The sequence below is a fragment of the Periplaneta americana genome, chromosome 14 (assembly GCF_040183065.1).
Source record: "Periplaneta americana isolate PAMFEO1 chromosome 14, P.americana_PAMFEO1_priV1, whole genome shotgun sequence".
NCBI lineage: Eukaryota > Metazoa > Arthropoda > Insecta > Blattodea > Blattidae > Periplaneta > Periplaneta americana.
This window is the reverse complement of record NC_091130.1, coordinates 62,738,996-62,753,751: the sequence shown is the minus strand read 5'-3', so window position 1 is coordinate 62,753,751 and position 14,756 is coordinate 62,738,996.

Genomic DNA, 14,756 nt, shown 5'->3' with positions numbered 1-14,756 from the left:
GTTCCTGTAGGACATAAAAGCAATAAAACATGACAAACTGTTCCAAGAATCGACATCTGGACATTGAGAACAATAATTCTCAATATCACGCATTGTGGCACTTAATGGAGACAACTACCTGCAGGAAATGAAGCCAGGAGTATTAACTTTAGACCTGCCCGATTAATGTCAGTGAGAAATTAGAACGTTCGTCCTGGTCTCCGGCAGACTTCTAACATCGATTTCCTGGTTTTCACAAGTCCTTGAACTTGTCAAGAAATGACAGGATATCCCAGAGAGGGCCGCAAACTTGGTCGCGTCTTCAGACCGTGAGAGTGGGGGTGAGATAGAGTTATGGGCGGCTTCGTTCTTTATTGATGACAGCTTCAATGATACTTCTGACTGATGTTCTCCGTTCTCACATAGGATGATTCCTAATACTACCCTTTCGTTTTATTTTAGATACAGGAAAGCCCACAAATAATTTATTACATTAATTGGTCTCAGATCTAGATCCCCGACTTCACTAATGATAAGTTAACCGATAAAATAAATAGAAAGGGAGGAAGAAAGCAACCAAAGAAGGAAAGAAAATTGTATGACAAGAAAATAGTTATAAATAAAAGAACAGGACGATCGAGAGAAGAAAAAGAGAATTGTAAAGAAGAAAATAGCGTAGAAATAAACAGCAATAGAAACAGGAGAAATAAGAAGAAAAAATGTAGAGAGATGCGTTGAAGAGAGAAAAATTATTGCTATATAGATTGATATTAACAGAATAGAAAATGTATAGAAATATAAGTAATAGGCTAAATATAAATAACGTAGAAGAGATAGGAATAAATAAAATGAAGTTAGGAAGATAGGAAAACGAAGCAATTTTTTTTTCTTTTTTTTCGCCCCCCCCCCCATAGATCTTACATTAGGAATGAAGCTTTAAGATGTGGGACAAGTCAAAATTTCACAAAATTACAATTACAATTTTTACAATTTTTTTACAATTTCAATTTTTTGGCGAGATGTAGTGAGATGAAGTGAGGCCGAGGATTCACCAGTAGATTACCTGGCATTTGTCTTATGATTGAGGAAACCCTCGGAAAAAACCTGGCGAGAAGAAAACAAGAATATAGAAATAGGCCTGTACCATGATACATGAAATATAAAGAAGGAAGGAAATAGAGGAAACGATAGAAGTTAATCTCTTTATCAATAATACAAACCGTCCAGGTCTCACTGTCATCTATACTAATAATAAATCTGTAGCCAAAATGTTTCTGGTACTTTTCTATTTTCCAAAAATAATTGGTGTTAACATGTATAATTAACCATCCTGAAACCGAAAATTGCTTTTTTGACATTTTTGTTTGCATGTCTGTCTGTCTGTCTGGATGTTTTTTTATCTTTTCACGCGATAATGGCTGAACCGATTTATAAGAAAATTTGAATATAAATTAAGTACGTTGTAATTTAAATTTTAGGCTATATGGCATTCAAAATATGGTATTTAAAAGGGGAGTTATAAGGCGGCCTGAATTAAATAAATCGAAATATCTCGCTTATTATTGATTTCTGTGAAAAATGTTACTAACAAAAGTTTCTTTAAAAATGATTCCCGATAAGTTTCACTCTTTGAAAAATTTTGATAGAACTGATATTTCATGAGATAAAGGAGTTTTAAAATTAAAATAACTGCCATCTAAGGCGGTGTAATGAAATAAAAAACAAATGACTTCGTCTATATGGAACCTTGGACAACAACAATCGAAAGCTATGAAACATAGCCTACAAAGAATGTTTCTGTGTTTGTATGAAGTAATATCGGAAGCTAAATTAACCGATTTGTATAATTAATTATTATTTCACCACTGGAAAGTGTAGTTTCTCTAGATGGACATAATCTATAATGTTATTACAGTAATTCTGAGTGCATCGAGGACAGATAAGATTAAAATAGCTTCTTATGCACAGAAAACTTGATAGGCTATTCTGTATATTCGTTTCCTGTATTTCCTAAAATAAGTTTTATGTACACATTCATTTTCATCTCAGAGAATTAGCGAACAACGAGAGTGTATCGATTTAGTATGCAGTAATAGTACGTTAGCTTAGCAATCCATTATTTTATCATTCAAATTTTAACTATGCTCAATTGAATCGTGTAAAAATACATAAAATATATATGCAATAAATGAAATGCAAAAAAATTGGGTAATGAGCCAAGCAGATTATGTTGCTCTATTGTAAAAGTTGTTCCTCCTGAGATTCAAGAGCCCTCACAACAAATTAAAAACTTACTTATTGGAGTACTCCAATCAACACACTTTTTATATAATATAATATAATATAATATAATATAATATAATATAATATAATATAATATAATATAATATAATATAATATAATATAATATAATATATAATAACAAATCTGTAGCCAAAATTTGTCTGGTAAATTCGCTTTTCTAAAAATAATTGGTGTTAACATGTATAATTATTCATCACGAGAACGTAAAACACCTTTCTGAAATTTTTGTTTGTATGTCTGTCTGGATGTTTGTTACCTTTTCACGCGATAATGGCTGAACGGATTTCGATGAAAATTGAAATATAAATTAAGTTCGTTGTAACTTAGATTTTAGACTATATGGCATTCAAAATACTTTATTTAAAGGGGCCTGAATTAAATAAATCGAAATATCTTGCTTATTACTGCTTTTTGTGAAAAATGTTACATAACAAAATTGTCCATAAAAATTATTTCCGATACGTTTTATTCCATGCAAAATTTTGATAGGACTGATATTTAAGGATATACAAGACTTTTAAAATAACAGTACAATATATTTTCACCGTCACCTCAGATTCCTGCAGTAACTCCTATGTGCAAAATATAAATTTTTGAGTAGGAAGAAAAAACACATTTATTCATTCCATGGCAATGGTACATAGGAGATCGTAAATTCTTACACTTTCGAAAGAAAGAAATATAATTACATATCACTATATATGCTGTATATGGAGTAACGGTCAGCGCGTCTGGCAGCGAAACCAGGTGGTCCGGGTCCGATTTCTGGTCAGGGCAAGTTACCTGGTTGAGTTTTTTTCAGGGGTTTTCCCTCAACCCAATATGAGCAAATGCTGGGTAACTTTCGGTGCTGGACCCCGGACTCATTTCACCGGCATTATCACCTTCATCTCATTCAGACGCTAAATAACCAAAGATGTTGATAAAGCGTCGTAAAATAACTTACTAAATATATATATATATATATGCTGTATCACTATTTAAGTTATTTGAAGGGTTCATAACCATAGTGGGCCAAGCGCCATTTACTGAAGACGTAGAAAACAAGGGTTAAAATTAAGTTATTACCATAATTCAATGGAAACATATAGCAAGTAATATAAAGTATGCACATTAATACTAAAAGATATGTCAATCTTCATTAAACTATGGTTGCATGTAATAACAATTCAGAAAACATGTTAAAGGAATTGCCACTGCACCAAATGAGTGATCTCTGGACCAAAATGATCACATTTTAATCTTTTAAATACAATTTAAATTAAGTAACATATTAAACGATTTATTCTTCTATCAAACACGAATGTTCCCTGGATCAATGTCCAATGTACGGAGCGCTCGGGTACGGCTAGTAACATAATGTAAATCTTGCCAATATTTTGTAAATTATAGTGCCCGTGTGTTTCTGTTCCAAGGTTGGTTTAACTATCCTAGTAATGGTTCCCTGCTCTGTTAAATTTCATAATTTTTTTTACCGAGTTCCTTTACTTCTTCATATGTGATTTAGTATCCAATTTGGTGTATTTTCATAATAATAAATAATAATGGTAATATAATAATAATAATAATAATAATAATAATAATAATAATAATAATAATAATAATAATAATAATAATATAAAATAATAACATAAGAAAATTGATATTAGTGAGTATTTTTAAGGATATCCTAAAAGTGGGAAATATTTCAATGTTAGTCTAGATGACTACATACAGTGTTTCGTGTGAAAATGTACACTCTTGACGCTAACCTGTCATGGCTACATGCTGTTGGTTGGTACGTCAATATATGAAATGCATAAATAATTAACTATATTTGCTCTTTTATAGGGTGGTTAGTAATTGCTCGGCCTCACAGCATAAGCGTTTACAATATTTATTATATTAAATTTATTTATTATCATTAATTTTTTTAAAGGTTACTTATGGAATATAACACAAAGATCGTAGAAAGTATTCGAAAATGTAATATTCTTGTAGTATCCAACTGGTTTGAGGATTATTTTATACGTTTTAAAAGTTTGTATGTGACACGTATTTATTAAAACCACTTCATGGGTTTTGTGTTGGACGATCAAACCGAGAATTGCTTTTTTATCTTTATTGAGTATCTTTCATATAACCGAAATGATAATTGGCTTTGTTGTAGCTTCTTTCTGTCTCAGAACTTGCTTTATGTCCGTTAATCAGTGAGATATTTTTTGATATGTTTCGTTGCATTCCTGTATGATATATGTTATGTCTCAAGTCGTCCTCTACTTTTAACTGAGTTTTACGGGTTCGAACCGGGTCAAGGATGGTGGCTTATGCCTAGATGGAAGTAACGGTAAAACAGTGAGTCCCATGTCATAAAACTACGGAACGAAAAAGAACCTTTTCCTTAAAAGAAACCTCGTTTAGACATTTTCCGACTTTCTCGTCACGTTAAAACCTACAGATAACACATGGACCCATAATACGCATGGGCTTGACTGATGCATCTTTCATCCGTAATCAATAGCGCTCTATCAGTTGTCTATGAGGTAAATTTTAGATTCTGTTGTTATTATTAATATTATTACTTCTTCTTCGTCTTTTACTCTTCACGGTTTAGGCTCTTACCTATTCCTTCTTCACAGTGTCTCTCCATCTTCCTCTTGGTCTTCCCACACTTCTTCCTCCTCTAGGGACATAATGGAAAGCTACTTTCGGAAGTCTGGTATCTTCCATCCTGTCGACATATTTATACAGTTGCATCTACATCTCTGCATTCTTGAGTTAATTGCTTCAACTTGTAGTTACTGTATTTTCTGATATCATCATTTCTAAGCTTGTCCTCTCCCGTAGCCTACATCCTTTAGTTTTCCTCAGAAACTTCATTTCGCAGCTCTGTGGTTAGGTCATTGGTCATTGTTTTCTGCGTAGATACCCAGCTTTCACATCCATAGAGTAGCGTAGGGACTGCCATACGGTTGTAGAATTTGATTGTTGTTTCGTTTCTTGTTTTATTCCTTAAAGTTTTATGTATAGTTCCTCATATTTTTTTAATTTATTAGTCTGACCCAATATTTGCGACATAGACTAGCTTACAATAAAATTTAAAATGACTATTTCGTTTATATGACGTCATTCCATTTTCGACCAATGAAGTGTAATGAAATTTTGAATTCCAACCAATCACAGTCACACATTGCGATAATTTTTGCAGCTAGATTTATCGCTATCAATTTATCGCATGGTCGTTCTTTTGTTTAGTCATTGTCGCCAACTGTTCCCCCGTAAATCGATGATCATGAATACATTAAGATGCAACTACGCGGTTAAACTTTTCTTTCAACTTTAAAACAATGAATGCAATATTAATATTTAATATTAATTAATATATTTACGTAGTGAAGACGACGTTCTAAACGGCGCACAATATAGACACAAAATCTTCATGCATCTTAATTTAATGTACGTTTTAAACTTGATTCTTTCAATATTCTTCCCAGATTGCACGCATACGCGATTGGAATATTGAACTGGGTAGATGCAGCTTTAGTTCCGTTACACACTACAGCGCGAATGCGTTTGTCGAGCTATAAAAAATGCTTTCCTGTAGCACTGATTGTAACGGTCGAAATAAGGCACAGCTGACACTGGTCCTGCTCACACAGGTAACCTTACCTATTGTAGCCTATAAATTACATCTTACATTACTTACACATGGCTTTTAAGGAACCCGAAGGTTCATTGCCGCCCTCACATAAGCCCGCCAGCGGTCCCTATCCTGTGCAAGATTAATCCAGTCTCTATCATCATACCCCACCTCCCTCAAATCCATTTTAATATTATCCTCCCATCTACGTCTCGGCCTCCCTAAAGGTCTTTTTCCCTCCGGTCTCCCAACTAACACTCTATATGCATTTCTGGATTCGCCCATACGTGCTACATGCCCTGCCCACCTCAAACGTCTGGATTTAATGTTCCTAATTATGTCAGGTGAAAAATACAATGCGTGCAGTTCTGTGTTGTGTAACTTTCTCCATTCTCCTGTAACTTCATCCCGCTTAGCCCCAAATATTTTCCTAAGCACCTTATTCTCAAACACTCTTAACCTATGTTCCTCTCTCAGAGTGAGAGTCCAAGTTTCACAACCATACAGAACAACCGGTAATATAACTGTTTTATAAATTCTAACTTTCAGATTTTTGGACAGCAGACTGGATAATAAGAGCTTCTCAACCGAATAATAACAGGCATTTCCTATATTTATTCTGCGTTTAATTTCCTCCCGAATGTCATTTATATTTGTTACTGTTGCTCCAAGATATTTGAATTTTTCCACCTCTTCGAAGGATAAATCTCCAATTTTTATATTTCCATTTCGTACAATATTCTGGTCACGAGACATAATCATATACTTTGTCTTTTCGGGATTTACTTCCAAACCGATCGAATACATCTTCATCTTCTAATTTCATGTCCATTGTAGGCTATTTGAAAAAAAAATACATTCCTTCATTCAGATTAGATAAATGCGTTTTCAACAATTCTTCATTTAATTAATGTATTAATTAGATTACTATAATTATATTATAAAATGTTTAATTAAATCATGATTTCAGCAGATAATGAAAATGTATTTATGTTATAATAATAAGAGAAAAGTGCAGTACATGTAATTAACATTGTTAAACCTGTATTTCGCTTTTCGCAATTGGCATTACTGAATAATAACATCGAATTTCTTTATTGCAGTAATCGATATTCATTTATTTCAACTTCACAATGTCTGAATAGGTTAAGTATTCGTAAATATACAATTATTAACATTTTGCGATCGAATTTTAGGGAGATATTATTTACATTTTTATTTTATTCACGAAATAGTCCTAATAAATGTGACTCGAGGTCTGAGATTTCCCAGATAAATCCACTCTCTTCGCTTCCAGAAAAATCATATAAGCAGGTTTCAAACAAAAGAGATTAAGACATAAGAAAAAAAAACAAATCTAGTACAATTTTATTTAAATTGAATGTGCATCATAAAGATGCTGGCGAAATATCCCTACAGAAAATTTTATTGTGGTGGTGACGATGGCATCTTGAAGATCTCTCTTTTTTTCCCTCCACTTTACGAAGGTTTTCGGAATGGTGCCTCTCGCTCCGAAGAAGAGATCGGTAACTGTGATTTTTTCAATGTTGTATTTCGCTGATAAGTACTGAATCGTGGGCTCGTAGATTTTCTTTTTCTCTTCCTTCACTTCAGATGGTTGAGCGGCTGAGATTTCAAGTCTGATCGTAGGATCAATTATTTCGGCTGTCTGTTTATTCCTATTTATAGCTATGATATCGATCCTACGATTTTTCCCACAGTGAAGCTCCTCGTGAAAATCTTCGATCATAGAACGTATGGTGTTGTGGCGTTTTATTCTGAGTACTTCTCCCTGTAGGCAACTCCCAAGCACATATGTCTTTATCTATTTCACTACTAATTTCACAACCCAAATAAATGAAGGAGGAGATCTGTTCTAAAATTTTATTTTCAACTACAATTTTTGATCTTATTGATATTTTTCCTCTTGATATTATTATTATTATTATTATTATTATTATTATTATTATTATTATTATTATTATTATTATTATTGCCATCATCATTATCATTATCATTATTACTATAATAATTATTATTTATTTATTTGTATTTAACCAATCGTTCCGACGTCGCAACATAGACCCAGCCTGACGAAGGTTTCAGTATCTGCAAGGGATTTAGTTATACTTATTTGCTGACAGAGACAGAAGGACAAGTGATAAGGTATCACCTCAAACGTCGCTTAGTATGCAACTAAGGTATTATACTAGGACGCGAGAGAGGAGAAATTTAGTCCAGAGGCTCTAATTTAGGCTTGGAGGTCTTTGACATGCCGGAAAACTTCGACACCAAACACATGGTTTAAAGTCCCTTTCGGAGGACTTGTGTTCCGAATTTCTGCGCCCTGAAAAATCCATCGATCCCAGCCAAGTTTGAACCCGCATCCCTTGGATCTAGAGAGGAGAATTGTATTTATTCATTTGTTCATAGTCTTCTGCCCAAGTGCAAGTCTATCACTGCAAACCCAGCATTATCCAGTCTTTCCTATTTTCTGCCTTCCTCCTTGTCTCCGCATATGATCCACCAGGGGCGTATTTTGCGGACTACCGGGGTTACCGGCGGTAGCCCAAGGAAATTACAAAAGAAAAAGTTTATAATATGACATAATGTAATAATTTTGTATTACCGTATTAGTTTTACCACAGTAATTAAAATTAAAGTAATTGTTAGATTTATATGCGCTCTCTGCTCTCGAAAAGAAACAAGTTGTAAAGGCGGCATCACTGGAGAAACCGCTGCCGCGAAGGGTAGCCTGTGACCGTTCCGCTCACTTCGCACAACTGCCCGTCCCCCACTCCCTCCTGTTTCCATCGTGCACTGTAGGAGGGTGAGTTACCGCTCTCGTGATCGGTTTCTTGGAAGGCGCGAAGCAACAATATGCTTAGTACGCTAGCTCATTAATGTGATTGTGTTCTTGCAGTGCAGTATTTTAAATATGTGATTTGTTCGAGTGTCTAAGAGTTATATTAATTGTGAATTATTAAGTTTTTAATTTCCCAATTAAGTGATATTGTGAAAAATATGGCAGAACAAGTTTCTGGAGAGGTTTGTGTTGAAAATGACTGTGTAATAGAAGGTTTATTAAAAGTGCCTTTTAACCGTCGTACATACAACGAGAAAGTTGAAATTGTGAAAATGGAAAGACCAACACCTGAGTTAAATTTGTCCATGGACGTAAAAGAAAAACAGCGTGAGTACACACGCCATTTCACTTCAACATCATATGGTAAGTGGAATTGGTTGTGTGGTAGTTCTAAACTGTCTAAACTATTTTGCTGGCCATGTTTGTTATTTAGCCGCGAAAATAATGTGTGGTCAAAAGAGGGGTTTTCTAATATGAACTCCCTTCGAACGGCAGTCCTAAAACACGACAAATCAAAAGCTCATATTTATAGTAGCATGAACTTTGCAAACTTTGGGAAGACAAGAATTGATTTACAGCTAGATAAGCAAAACGTTCTACACATCAACCAACACAATGCTCTTGTGAAAAAAAAAAATCGGGAGATTTTACTGCGTCTTATTAACGCAGTCTGCTTTCTAGGAAAACAAGAATTGGCTTTTCGGGGTCATAATGAGAGTGTGGAATCAGACAATAGCGGAAATTATATTGAATATTTAAGTTCCTTAAGTGAATTCGACCATTTACTGGCCAATCATCTTGAGAGTTCAACAGTATTCCGTGGTACTTCTCCCGCAATTCAGAATGCCTTAATATTTGCTATAAGTGGGGTTATGATAAAGAACATAAAATCTGAAATAGAAGAAGCACCTTTTGTGGCCATTGTTGCTGATGAAACAAGTGACTGCTCTAATCAGAGTCAATTGTCCACTGTTTTAAGATACGTCGACAGTACTGCCAATGTTCAAGAACGGTTTATAGGATTCACAAATGTCAGTTCGGGCAAAACTGCTGCTGCTTTGTTTTGAGCATGTGGAAGGTGTTATAGCAGAATACAATGTCGGCAATAAGTTAATTGCACAGACATACGATGGTGCTTCAGTTATGGCGGGAAATATTAATGGCTTAAAAACAGAAGTTCAAGAAAAGTATCCTCAAGCACTATTTGTCCATTGTTACAGCCATGTTCTCAATTTAGTTTTGCAACAAACTACTTTATCCATTCCAGAATGCCGCATTTTTTTTTCAAAACACTGTCGGGTTTAGCTGCATTTTTCTCATCATCTCCTAAAAGATCAGAAAAACTCAAGGAATTTATGAAAAAGAAACTCCCAAAAGTAGCACCAACTAGATGGAATTTTACATCTCGGCTTGTAAATACAGTAAAGGAATACAGAGAACAACTGACTGCTTTCTTTGAAAATATAATTTGTAATGACTCTGAAGAAAACTGGGATGATGATGTAATTGTGCAGGCTCAAGGATATTTGTATTTTTTCACACAATTTCAGAATATATTTCTTCTTGAAGTCTATGCTAGAATGTTCGCACATACAGATGTGCTCTACAATATTCTTCAGACAAAAAGTCTAGACATAGCATACTGCTTGCAAGAGGTGTCAAAGTTAAAACATACTATATCCGAGTTCAGACGTAGTGGGTTTCCGTCCATATGGAGTAATATGGAAAATGAAAATTCTTCAGACAATACAATGGAACCACCATTAAAGCGAAGAAAAGGAGATGATGAATTGAAATACAGGCAGCTGTACTACAGCATACTAGATCGTATGCACATGGAAATTACTGACAGATTTTCTGATTATGGAAAGCTTCAGTTCACACATCTTCTAGATTCTCAAAAATTTTCTGCTTATAGAGAAAACTTCCCGAATGAGGCACTAAACAAATTATTTCAGTCCTATAACAGTCACTTTGATCAAGTACGTTTGAAAAATGAATTAAGTGTAATATATTCAGCAGAAGTCTTTGATTTTTCGAACAAACCTATCCATGAAATATTATCTGCCATATATGAAAACCAGCTGAACCAAGTTATTCCTGAAGTCCTTAAATTGGCAACATTAATTGTGACAATACCAGCTACGTCACCATCGGTAGAAAGAACATTTTCTGCGTTGAAGAGAATAAAATCTTACTGTAGATCAACTCCTACACAAGAACGTTTATCCGGCTTGGCACTGATGTTAATTGAAAAGACATTTCTACAGAAACTTCGCAAGCGGCCCAACTGTAATTTCAATGACGAAGTCATCAAAGTATTTTCGTCCCAATCAAGACATCTGGAATTCACATATAAATAGGTAAGGAATTTTATTATAGGGTTTTAAAAATATATTTTGTGTAATAATAGGCTCAGTGGTAGCCCAGACCCTTAAACCAGTATACGCCACTGTGATCCACATATCTTACTGATATCTTTCTCTGCCATGAACTCTTCTCCCGTTCACCATTCCTTCAAGTGCATCCTTCAGTAGGCAGTTTCTTTTCAACCAGTGACCCACCAATTCCTTTTCTTCTTTCTGGTCAGTTTCAGCATCATTCTTTCATCATCCACTCTTTCCAACACAGCTTTATTTCTTATTCTGTCTGTCCATTTCACACGCTTCATTCTTCTCAATATCCTTGTTTCAAATGATTCTATTCGCTTCTCGTCGTAATGTCCATATTTCTGCCCCCATAGAATGCTACACTAAACACAAAGCATTTCACTAGTCTCTTCCTTAGTTCTTTCTCAAAAGGTCCGCAGAAGATCCTCCTTTTTCTATTAAAAGCTTTCTTGGCCATTGCTATCCTCCTTTTGACTTCCTGGCAGCAGCTCATGTTACTGCTTATAGTACACCCCAAGTACAGTGGAAGCTCTTTAGTTCGACAGAAAACAAGTTCGACATCCTTTAGTTCGACTGCTTACATAAGAGAATTAGACACGCCCCTATATGGGCACTAAGAAATGAGTTTGCCATTTGAATGAGAATTGGTTCTGCGTCTTGTACTGATACTTTTGTTAAAGGAAAACAGAATATTTTATTGATGAGGACATCCATATTTAATCACTGATTTTAAATTAATGACCTCTTCTTTTTCTATTTGAGAATTGTGCCGTTTGTGAGACGGAACTGTCGAAACCCACTGTGGTACTAGAAGCACATACACAAGTCTCGGGGCGGGCAGGAAATGCAAGTACAGTATTGTATTCGTTGATGGATAACCAATAACAATTTGTATTCATTTCACCTGCCACACCCACTACCCTTATTGGACTGAGCTTTCAATTCTGTTCAGTCGAACTTAGGAGAGCCCTCTGTATTTGATGCTGTCCACTTGCTCTACCGCCTCATTTAGAATGCGCAAGTTTACCTTCTTTACTTTTCTTCCTATGACAATGGTATTCTTCTTGTTGGCATTTATCTTCATCCCATACTGCTCACAGCTGTCATTTAGCTCCTGTAGCATATTCCTTAGTATCATCTCCTCATCTACTAACAACGCCATATCATCAGTAAATCTCACACACTTTATTCTTCTTCCTCCTACTATCACTCCTCCCATGTTCTGAAAACAATTCTTCACTAAATCCTCCAAGTAGATGTTGAACAGGGTAGATAATAAAGGGCATCCTTGTCGTACTCCTCTCCATATTTCACTTTCTAATTTTATTATTATTATTATTATTATTATTATTATTATTATTATTATTATTATTATTACATCACTACTATAATTATTATGTATTTGTATTTAACCCATCAACTCGATGTCGCAACATAGACACCCCCTGATGGAGGTTTCAGTATCTACAAGGAATTTAATTATACTTATTTGCAGATAGGAGCAGAGGGACAAGTGATAAACTCGTCTCAAACTGCACTTAGTATGCAACTAAGGGTCATACTAGGACGCAAGAGAGGAGAAATTTAGTCCCGAGGATCTAATTTAGGCTTGGAGGTCTTTAACGTGCCGGAAAACTCCGTCACGAGATACACGATTAAAGTCCCTCTCTGGGACTTGCGCTCCGAATTTTTGTGTCCTGAAAAATCCATCGACACCTGCTGGGTTTGAACCCGCATCTCTTGGCCTAGAGGAGAATTATATTATTATTATTATTATTATCAAAAATTTTGGAGGCTTTTCTTTGGTGAATTTTTCTGTTTTTTTCACAATTGTGCGTAGTACTTTTTTGTCTGAATCTTATGTCTCCCACAAGTTCCCTCCTTTATTTTCGTCTTTATTTCGTTATCTTGTGGTGCTTTCACGGACCCATAAAATCAATTCATCAGTCTGGAGAGGTAAGTACACTTTATGCAGTTGTCAAACCGTCCTAGTGACTGCACACATCAATTACAGCCATTCAATTACTGAAATGCCTCTGTTTTGATCCGGCACCAGAGAGCTAGCGTCCCTTTTTGTCAGGTCAAAGGGAATTGATATTGTCTTTCATCATCGTTAAGTTAACGACCACGTACGGATTGATTGCTGTTTTATCCCGCAGTTCATTTGCTAGAGCGCCCACACACTTCACGTACTGCAGACAGCGTCTATTTCGCTCCACGTAGATTATAAAAGAGCAGGCGAGGACGGGTGGGTGGGAAAAGAAAGGAATGTTCAACTGGTAGCCAATAATTCGAAACTGCAGTTGTATAAAAGTGATCGCCTAACCATACTGTGCGTGTGCTGTCGTAAACTATGACCTTGTTGAGCGGCGAGCGCATACTCAGTATCGGTTGTCTCTTTCCAGAGTCTAGACTGATTGATCCGAGGCCCGCGCTGCGAGAATGAGTGATTCACGTGCGCTGTATGCAGCCCGCAGTGCACACACTGCCAACTTATCACGGAACAGTTTCGACCGCTTCTTTAATAATTCAGCCTCCACCGCCACCACATTATTTACCTTACATATAGCCCGACGTGTCGTACATAGTCTATTAGCACTACAACTCAGAGTCTTTTGTTCGAATCTCATTTATGCCATAATATTTACTTTCTCAGTACAGGACGGTATAAAGAGGAAATGCTGTGAAGCTGAAAGAAAATATAATACGTCGACATATTCACGGAAATGCTTGTTTTTGACATTACTAACACTGAGAAAGTGGTTTTTCGGCATTCAGTCTATCTGCTTGTATGAGTAGTTACAGCTAATAATATTATCCTATAGTGTTGTACGGATTTTGTTCGTATTCCATATCTACGGGCCGTATTCATAGACAGTCTTAGCGCTGGCTTCCGGTGGATGATCAGCGAACTAAGGTTTTTCGTATTCACAAAGCAGTGTTAGCGATATGATATGATATGATATGATATGATATGATATGATATGATATGATATGATATGATATGATATGATATGATATGATATGATATGATATGATTGGTATGGTATGGTATGATATGATATGATATGATATGATATGATATGATATGATATGATATGATATGATATGATATGATATGATATGATATGATATGAATCCTGTACAAGTAACCAGTCGATAGCCGGGGCTAGTTTAGCACGCTCGTAGCGCGGGCGAGCGAAATGTCTATGCATAGCACTCGAGTCTACATACAGACGTGGACAAATTATTAGACTAAAACTACTTCTTGGAAACATAATATAATTCGTCATATCAACTATCAGTATAATTTACAGAGTCTCTATTGTTGTAAATATGATTGTTTACATCTTCTGATATATTTTTCCAATGGTTAAGTATATTTTTTCTGGCTATGTTGGTACTACTGGTGTTTTAATTATATACTGCAGAAGATATTCTCCCATGGCCTGCAAGAAGACCGAATATGAACGAAATTGAAAATTTGTGATCTATACTGGAGAAGAAAGTGAACAAAACATGGACTCATTTAAGCACTGTCTGATATCTGGCTAAATGATGTTGATATTCAAAGAAAGTGTCAAACTTTGGTTTCCAG